Here is a 10,508-nt window from a genome sequence, read left to right on the forward strand (position 1 = left end):
TAATGAAAATAAGCTACGCACAAAAATACATTTTTACAGATTAAATTGACATTAAATACAAAAATGCAGAATGTTGTGTGTCGTTTATATAATTATTCTTGCTTGTCCACAGAATCTGCTGACTTATCCAGCCATTAAGTAGCTGCAGATCATTTCTACATAACCATTGAACGTCCATTAATTCAGTCTCTACAGGCTTGTATGTTTATATCATAATTTGACTTTTATAAAAATGATTATTCTAAATCTTATATTTCTATAAAAATATACTGTGCTTTAAAAATATGGATGATAGTATCTGCCGCTCTTTCAGCCACTTCAAAAGCAACAGTTTGTTTAGAAATAAATTATGCAGTTAATGTCATAAAATATTTTCATTAAATTCAAATAAACATTAAACGAAAATTCTCAGTTTTAGACAATTCGATTTAAACGAAGTAAAGTAGCAGACGATAAAACGCCGAAGGTAAAAATGTACTCTTAGAAAAACGTACTCTTATTTTTTTTAAAAAAAGGAAGAAAGAGAGAAATTTAAAAAAATTGTTAAAATTTTGAATAATATCATCTATAATTTAAAAAATAGATTTTCATATAGTATTAATAAATATTTATTACGCCTTATTGTGGGAAAAAATTTCATATAATTAATTCTCCGTAAAATTTTACTTGAAATTTAAGGTTAAAAATAGCTGTGGCAATTCAGTGTAACAAAAATCCATAGACCACATTTGGCGTTATTATCGCTCAAAAAAAAGATGCCAAATTTCAAAACGCGAAAATATGTAAATTCGTGTATATCTTAGAAAATTTTGAATAAAAAAGTCTAATTTTTTGCAGATATGCTTAAAAACACACCTACTTTATGATGATGGTAAAAATTTTATAGGTTTTATAAAAATTTATAAAAATTATTTAAAAATAGAAATTTAAAAAATAAAACACAAAAAATGGGTAAATTTTATTTGGAATGAACCTAAATTTCGAAATGTGAGAGAAAAAATAAAAAAAGTTTAGTAAAAAAAGAGATATTAATAAATATTTGTCAAATTCAATTAACATTGAGGAGCTAAAATTTTGAGAGCTAATATTTTAAAAACTACTCGCACGATTTTTACAAAACTTGGTATTCTGGCATAATTTGAGCCGTAGAATCGAAATATGGAAAAAAATTGGTATGTTATTTCAGAAAAAGTCCGATTTTGTGTCAAAATACCTATGTTAGAATAGTGCTATATATAAATCTAATATATATCCTAAGTCGCGCTTTCGAGACATGAAGAACGCAATTTGAATTTTGTCAATCGGCCCAGTAGATCGGGAGATATAGGACTGTCCCATTTTTTTTTTTTTTTTTTTTTTTTGAGCAGTGTACATATCTGCTATCCCACTAATTTACACAATGTTTGTACCTCTATGCCATTAATTTGTTTTAATTTTAGGTAGCATTTGTTAAGTTGAATGATCATAAATTATATATTTAACTATATATTTCTGTTTATAAAGTTTTATTTTTATATGTATGTTATCTTTGAAAGTCCTTTGAAGGAATATTTTTTAATGAATACTTTTGAAATGAATATTTTTGGATAATATTGTTTTTTACATAAATAACTATAAATCTAATTAAATTATGTATTGAATAATGTTCTTGTGATCAGTTTAATTATCCAGAATTAGTTTATGAATGATTGAAATGTAATTTTTTCTCATTAATATTTACAAATGTCTTTAATGTTTTCCATAAACTAATAACTACTGAGAGTAGCAAATAACTTTGAGTTAAAAAAATGTTGTAAAGTTGATATTGTGTGAAAATAAGTAGATATTGTATGAAAACTGAATCAGAATTTACTGTTCAAAGTACTAATTGCAAAACATCACATGAACGTTGTTAAGTTGTGACTCATCTTTATAAACTCAATATTATAATATTTTTTTTCTGGAACCACCTGGCTTGGGCAGCAACATTTTTAGAATTCAGAGAAGCACTAAGCAAAATTTTCAGAAGGAGACAATGGGCTGCAAAATAAAGGGTTTGCTGGGTGTTACGAAGAACACAGAAAATATATATATCAAATATATTTAAAACAGTTCGTTCAGTTGCGGGCCTGCCTCTACCTGAGGCTGGGTGCATTATGAATAAAGACAAAAAATTCTTAATAAGTCATTCTTTATTTCCATCAAAACAGTATCACTCTTCCGAGATCAGCTTTCGTTCGTCTACAAGCAAAACATTCGAAAACACTCAGCACGCAGGCTGACGTCACAAACAGCAGCGCCTCGCGCTGGTTATTACTTCAGTTCATTTCACAACATCCTCCCCCCTTGAGACTCAGGTTGAGTCTCAAACTCATAACAAACATTATTTAAAAGATCAAGTCTTTTTGGAGCTTTTACAAGTCGTCCAGAGGAGGAATATTGTTGCATCACCATTTTATCAGGTGCAATTCCCTTTTTTAACGTACACCCAGCACTAGAATTAGATTCCTCTGCACCCAGTTTCTTATCAGGAATTATGTTTCTATCATTGGACTGTATCTCCAGAGGAAAGATGCGTTGTATTGGTCGTATAACTATTCCATGCCGGGTCTTAAGTTTAACCGTACGAATCTTTCCATCACGTCCAGGGATCAATTCTGTAATTCGGGCTAAAGGCCAAAATAAACGTTTTCTGTTATCATCCCCCATCAGTACTATTTCTCCTACTACAGGTTCCCGAGATCGTTTTTCATTATGCTTTTGAACCAGTTGACTAAGGTATTCTTTTCTAAATTGTTGTCTCAGATCATTTAACAATTTAGTTCTATACTTTAATCTCTTATTAAGACTTGACGAATTTAATTCATCAAGATCTTCAACATTGGAATTTCTGTTCTCGATAAGAAACATGGCGGGTGTCAGAGGTACTAATTCTTGCGGATCTTCAGAAACATAAGTTAAGGGTCTAGAATTAATTATAGTTTCACAATCACAAATAATTGTATAAAGTTCTTCATATGATAACACTGATTTACCTAAAGTACGTTTCAGCAATTCTTTTACTATACGAACCAACCTCTCCCACCAGCCACCCCACCAGGCTGTAGTAGGTGGAATAAATTTCCAGATTATCCTTTCAGTTCCTGTTTCCTTTAATACTTTAGCCCAATTTAGTTTTGATAAATCATTAGATGCACCCCGAAAATTTGTCCCGTTATCACTATAGATTATTCTAGGGCGTCCGCGCCTAGCAACAAATCGTCGAAGCGCTAGGAGAAACGCATCAGTAGAAAGAGAATTTACGAGTTCAAGGTGAATGGCACGGTACACAGCGCAGGTGAACAGCGCGATCCACACCTTTCCTCCATTTTTTAAAAACAGCGGTCCGGCCAAATCAATTCCTATGATTTCGAAGGGCGCACAATCCGTAACTCGGTCTGGTGGCAGAGGTGTCGGTTCGCTTGACATAGCCTTAGTTTTAAATCTTTTACAAACGATACAGTTAAAGAGAACATTTTTAATGGCTTTTCTAGCTCTGACTATCCAAAATCTTTCTCGTAATATACATTGCATCATCTGAAGACCAGCATGACAGTTCTTATTATGCACATTTCTGATTAATAACTTAGTGAAATCACATTTTTCTGGTAACAGTATTGGATACAGAAAGGATTCATGGTCATCTCTATTTAGTATTCTCGTTTTAACTCTTAGAATACCATCATCATCAATGAGCGTTTCAATAAAATTATAATATTTCTTATCAGTCAGATAATAATTTTGAACCAAACGAATTAAATTTTTCTCAGAATTTTCAATTTCATACTGTGAAAGTTCAATGTTTCTATTCTTTTCAGAAACACCCATTCAATTATTTACAAATCTAAATATCCATGCAAATATTCTAATCATTTTGTCATAATTGGATACATCGATTCGATGCCAAGGGGGTGCATGTTTTGATAGATCAATATTCACTATTTTTATCTTTTTCCTTTCCAATTCTATTTCTTCATGCAAACAAATAATCTCACCAGTGGGCCAGTTTTCAGGGCCTTCTCGCAACCACAAGGGGCCATCCCACCATCTAGACCGAAGCATTTGCTTCGCAAAACATCCGCGCGATAACAAGTCGGCAATATTTAGTTTCCCTGGGACATGTCTCCATGAATGACCTCGCGTCAACTCTCGAATCTCTTTAACCCTATTTTCGACGAAAACGGACCAATTTCCTTGCTGTGTTATCCACCAAAGGGCAGTGGTTGAATCAGACCAGAAGGTAACTTTTAAGTCGGGCAAACTGAGAGCCTTGATAATAGAATTTGCAAGTCTAGAACCTATACAACAGGCCATTAATTCTAAGCGAGAAATGCTTAAAGATTTCAAAGGCGATACTCTAGACTTCGCCCGTACGAGATTTATTTTTACTTCAGAATTAAATATTGATCGAACAAAGACGCACCCTGCATACGCCCCTTTGCAAGCATCCACAAATACATGTAGTTCAGACGTGTCATTGATAAACAAGTATCGAGGCAAAGTAACATCTTTCAAAACATTAAGTTCTTTAAACCAGTTCAAAAATATATTTACATCATTCGGAGACAATTCATCATCCCATGCAATTTTCACTTTCCACAATTTTTGCAACAACAGTTTTGGAAGCAATGTAGTTGGCGTTAATAAACCAATAGGATCAAAAATTGTCTGCACAATTGCCAAAATTGTCCTCTTTGTGATTTTCGTATCACAGGTCAATGTATCTGTATCTGTGCAGCACCTCAGTGTGTCATTATCCAAATTCCAAATTACCCCCAAAACGGAAGTATCCCCTGAATGTTTGTCAACATTTGTACCAGCCACATTGCTTTCAAAACCGCGCAAATTAAAACATCCATTTGACATGATTAATTTGGAATGTTCAATAAACGTAAACTGTTCATCAATACTAAAAACACTAGATAAACAATTATCCACATAAAATGACGATTTTAATTTTTGAGCAACTTCACTATATTGACGTGGACAGTTTTCTAATAGATGCATTATAGATGCGTTCAACAAGTACGGGCTGGAAGAAACTCCAAACACAACTCTGCAATGCCTATAAATTAATTGCCCTTCATTGCATGGGAAAAAAATTCTGAGAAAATCTCTATCTTTAGATGCGACGGATAACATTAAAAAAGCTTTTTCAATATCGGCACTAATACCAATCTGATACATTCTAAAACGATCTAGAATATCAGGCATTAATTCAATAAGATTTATTCCTTTACACAAACATTCGTTCAAAGAGAGTTTCCCTTTCTCAGATGCAGAAGCGTCAAAAACAGGACGAATTTTCGTGGTTTCACTTCCTAATTTGATTACAGGCCTATGCGGCAAATAATGACATTCATTATTCAGTTCGGTTTCTGGTACGCGTTCAATAATATTCAACCTTTTCCATTCCTTGAACACATTTTGATAATCATCGAAAAATTTACTACATCTGAGTTTATAGATCATCCTTTGATACCTTTTCCAGGATAATTCTTTATTATCGGTTAAATGTGTCGTATCACATTTCCACGGAAGTTCTACTTCATATCTTCCATCTGGAAGAATTTTCATTTTGTTCTCAAATTCAGATAAATTAAAACTTTCATTATTTTAACAGTTTCGTTTGGAGTGCATATTCCTATTTTTTCAAGTTCCCATAACTCATTGAGAAAAATTCTCCTGACATGCATTGAAAATGTTTTCAAAATATTATCCTTTTCACCCGAATTTCGTTTTCCAAATACCGTCCACCCAAGTTTCGTTTCGACAGCCGTTACCCCGGAGTGTAATTCAATAGAATTCCCGTCAATAATTTTCCTATAACATCTGCTTCGATTAAAAGGTTAATTTCAATTTCCTTTCGCAATGGATCAGAAAATTCGATTTCTTTTTCTTTTAATTCATTCAAAATCTCTTTATCTTTAACCTTAGGAATAAAACCGCAAATCTTTTTTTCCGATAATGCCTCAAAACTACATGCGAATGTTCTTTTTAAATTGCTGACCTCGACCGAAAACACTTCATGTTGTTTAGGTTTCGTTTCGTGCCCCCCAAACAGTGCATGTATAACTGTCTCCTCCCGAAGTGGAGATGCTTTAAGCTGACTCATCATATTTTCACTAACGTAGCTACTTTGGCTACCGCTATCAATTATGCAGCGAATAATTTTCTCGCGACCTTGACACCGAATTCGAACGCAAAGCGTTTGCAAAAATACAGTTTCGCTTCTGCCACAGTTAGAAAGAGAACTCTCTTTTGAAACATTTATCTGATCATTATTTTTTAGCTTTTGATTACACATTACATCAAAATGATTACAACTTTTGCAAATAGAACAACTTAACTTACCTTTGAAAGGACAAAATTTACTAATGTGACTCGCTCTTTTCAGACAAGAAAAACAAGCACCTTTTTTCAACAACAATTGTTGTTCTTCAGCTAAAGTCATTTTTTTTTGCAGAGTAACATTTTTCACTAAAATGTTTCTTTTCACAAAAATTACAGCAAAGGAATACGTCAAGTCTCTGGAATTTATCACAAAGTTGACACTTCAAAATCGAAAGTATTTTTAAATCTCTTACTTCTTTAGTTAATTCACTTTCGGTTTTCCTTGAGGTTTGCGAAAACGCAATTCTAAGTCCTTTTCTTTGAGCCTTTAAAGCGATCGAATCCATCTTCAAAGTATATTCAAAATCGAAATTCAATATCAAAAGTTCAATCGGAAAATTCTAATTCATAGCACCCGGTCCCGCCGAGGGTACCACTAACGAAGAACACAGAAAATATATAAATCAAATATATTTAAAACAGTTCGTTCAGTTGCGGGCCTGCCTCTACCCGAGGCTGGGTGCATTATGAATAAAGACAAAAAATTCGTAATAAGTCATTCTTTATTTCCATCAAAATAGTATCACTCTTCCGAGATCAGCTTTCTTTCGTCTACAAGCAAAACATTCGAAAACACTCAGCACGAAGGCTGACGTCACAAACAGCAGCGCCTCGCGCCGGTTATTACTTCAGTTCATTTCACAACCCTGGGCAACAGAGTTTAAGACTGGCAGAAATAGCCAGTCTATTTTACAACTAACATAGTTAGAAAGGGAAACTGGGTTTAATATATACGAGATGAATAATGCTTGCCTTATAAAATGGTCTAAATAATAATAGAATAAATTACATACCACATTATTAAAATAATTAAAATCTAATTTCATATTGAAAAATTCATATTAATATTATTAAAATCTAAATTCATTATTGAAATTCAGTTTCATTCAACTTTCACTCTCTTACTGAAACATTTTGAAGTGTTGAGAATGTCTGATCATACTATTTTTTAGCTTTTCCAGTATCTAACTTAAAAGGACATATAAACATGTATTTTCTAATAAAGAAAATGTATAATGAAATAAATGAATGTTTGATTGTTTTTTCCTAATAGTCAGAAAGAGAAAGTATCCTGCTCTTGTCTAAGGGAGTTCTTATAAGTATACAAATGAATGACCATTTGACATCAGTTTAAAAAAATATATATATATGAATGCTAAATGACATTTTTACTTGACATGTCATTTTTTCCATAGTTGCAGTCTTAAAATTGTATAGTCATTCCATAATCTACACTAACAAAAGCTGATATCACAATTCCTATAGTGAAATATTGTAAAAACATTTGCAAACTCAGTGAGACATTGAAGTGTGCATTTTTAAATGCTGGTATTAACATCATAAGCTTAAATGAGAAATAGGCATAATAATTTTATTAACTTAATCAGCATGCAATTCTTATAATAGAAAAAGGAAAATTATCCAATTTTATTTCATAAGTTATATTTGCTGGTATTTATTTAACAGTAACTTTTCTCCAAATATGGTATACATTAGAGAGAATATTTAATTTCTCACAATTCTAAATATATGTTTTTTTTTTCCTTCCAAGAATTTGTAAAAATCTTCATCAACATAAAAAATTAAATCAATAATAATATATTTTTTTTCATTTATTCATCTTTATGAATTTTATTTATATGGTGATGTCCTCATATCCACTGATTCAATATGGCTGCAGTTGGGAGGGGATTGCTTAAGTTCCTACATTACAAGTTTAAAAATGCAATCAATTCGTAGCTGAAATACAGAAGTTCAAACATGCGCAATACTGTCTTCCCACACACCTGCACAAAAATTATGTACTCTAGCAGTGCAAATGTTTACACGGAAAATATATGGAATACATCAATACTCATTATGATGTTGTATAATACTATTACTTATTCATTCATTACAGCAATTAACTTTTTCATTTGGATTTTATAAGCCTCATTGCTAAAACAGGTTTATTGGTGCCTTTCATGCAAAGTCACACAAAACTAAACTTGATTTGGAAAATTGCTGAAAATGATTTAACTTTGCAAAAGTAAATAATGCTTACTTGTTTTTAGGCTTAAAATGTGTATGTTTGTATATCTAGTCGTATGTATTTCAAAATACACTATTGATATACTAGTACATTGAAAATATGTGTTTTTTAACTTGCAACATCCATGATGTCTTGTTTATAACTACGCTTGTAAAATACACATTAAAATTTATTTCTGACAAATGTGCAAGAATGAGACAAAATTAATATATAGAATTTAAAATATTTATTTAGTTACTTACATTTGAGAGAAAATTGCACATATTTTGACAAATTAGCCAATATTCAGTCATTTCATTTTTTATTTATTTTCCTACATTATTATTATTAAATCAAACATTATCTATCAGGAAACAAAATTTAAAATAGTAAATGTTAGAACAAAAGGCATCATAAAATCATTTCAATTTAAATTTAGCTTTGAAGAAGGTGATAGAAAAAGTTTCATATATCATACTGATGGAGCGTGTATAATCTGGTGTACATTACTCTAATGTAGATATAGCTAACGTAATTCAATCGCGCAATATCACATTTTAATCAAATGTAGACTTTTGAATTTTTAAAAACGACTGCTGGTACTCTTCCGGGTTTAATCCTAGTATCCGGTGCGCACGGGATTTGGCTACTTTTGGCGACTTTATGATGAGCAGTAAAAACGGGACATATACGATGTATAATATAAACGGGTCATTCAAAGAATATATATAGTTATACATAGTATATACTACCTTGGCGCGATTTTGAAAATTATTGCCAACACTAAAACTGACTCAAAGAACGTCTATGTATATACTATACACTATATACTATCATTTGGTCAGTTTTTTGGGTCAGTTTTGGTGTTGGCAATAATTTTCAAAATCGCGCCAAGGTAGTATATACTATGTATAACTATATACATTCTTTGAATGACCCGTTTACTACTCATCGTATATGTCCCGTTTTTACTGCCATACCTGCCAACCTCTAAAGATAAAAATTCAGATTTCTCCCCCAAATTCAGAAGATTTCTCCAAAATTCAGAAGAACACGAAGAATTAATATCATGCTTTGATATTAAAAAAAACAATTTATACAAATAGAAAAAAGAAAATTGTACTTACATTAGTAAATCTCAATTAAGTAGTAACTAAAAAATTTATTAGGAAACATAAAACAAGAACTTAATGTTACACAAAAAAAAATTATTGCAATGAATTTAGAGAGCATTTTTTGGCTTTAGCCAAAAATTCTTTGGAAACAATTAGTTTCCTCATAACATTTAGCAATTAAAATGTTTTCTAGAGTTTTAGGTGAAATTGAAGAACGAAACATAGTTTTGTTTTTCTTCACAACACTGAAGATTCTCTCGCACTCAGCATTACTGTGTGAAATTACGAGAATAGCACATAAAACTCTTGCTAGTCTATCAAATTTTGGTGTTCCATCAGCTCTTTTTATTCTTTTTAAGGTACCAACGAGGACATCCAAGTCTATCTTCTCCAGAACTGGCAAAGTCTTCAAACTGTGCAGCAGAAAATTGGTTCTGTAGTTCATCTAAAGCATCATTATGGCATTCATTTTCTTTAATTGTTAACAAAAATGGAAATTTATCAATAAAAAAACGAATCTTTTCAAAAGATGAATTTTCAATTTGTTTCAAATGAACAGCAAGTGGAACGTCCTATGTTAATTGAAGAAAAAGCACGTGTCTTAAAGTAACAGTACAATACAAATACAGAAAGAGTAAAAATATAACAGAAAAATATATACAGTATGTACGATATATACAGGATATTGCACTATATTGCACACTACTAATCATTAAGTAGGAAAGTTAGAGTCATTTGCAAGGTGGGCCGCTAGTGATCGAATTTCACAGTCCTCGTCTAGAATTGTATAATTTAGTGTGTTTAAATTAGACAAATGTGCACAGTTAAGAGCTTTCATGAAGAAATTCCTGTTGAGTTTGTGCAAATGCTGCTCAATTGTACTAAGTTTCAAGTCTCTGGGTAGAGTGGTGTTGCTGACGTAGTAATGAGCATTAGTAATCATTCTAAGTATTCTATTCTGAATTACTTGC

General features: G+C 31.7%; 1 long non-coding RNA gene across 2 annotated transcripts in view; it reads left to right on the forward strand.

The window, feature by feature from the left end:
* LOC146997542 (uncharacterized) overlaps positions 1-10,059 on the forward strand; it is a 39,549-nt gene extending 29,490 nt beyond the window's left edge. Inside the window, exons 3-4 of one of the 2 annotated variants that reach the window (XR_015040647.1) lie at positions 113-199; positions 9,897-10,059. This is a non-coding gene — a long non-coding RNA (uncharacterized LOC146997542). The remainder of the gene's footprint in view (positions 1-112; positions 200-9,896) is intronic. The other variant, XR_015040648.1, reaches the window with a different exon arrangement.
* The last annotated feature ends 449 nt before the right edge of the window (positions 10,060-10,508 follow it).

Source organism: Stegodyphus dumicola, chromosome 4 (assembly GCF_044657685.1).
Source record: "Stegodyphus dumicola isolate Sdum_Otavi_A_Nest chromosome 4, ASM4465768v1".
NCBI classification, from domain to species: Eukaryota; Metazoa; Arthropoda; class Arachnida; order Araneae; family Eresidae; genus Stegodyphus; species Stegodyphus dumicola.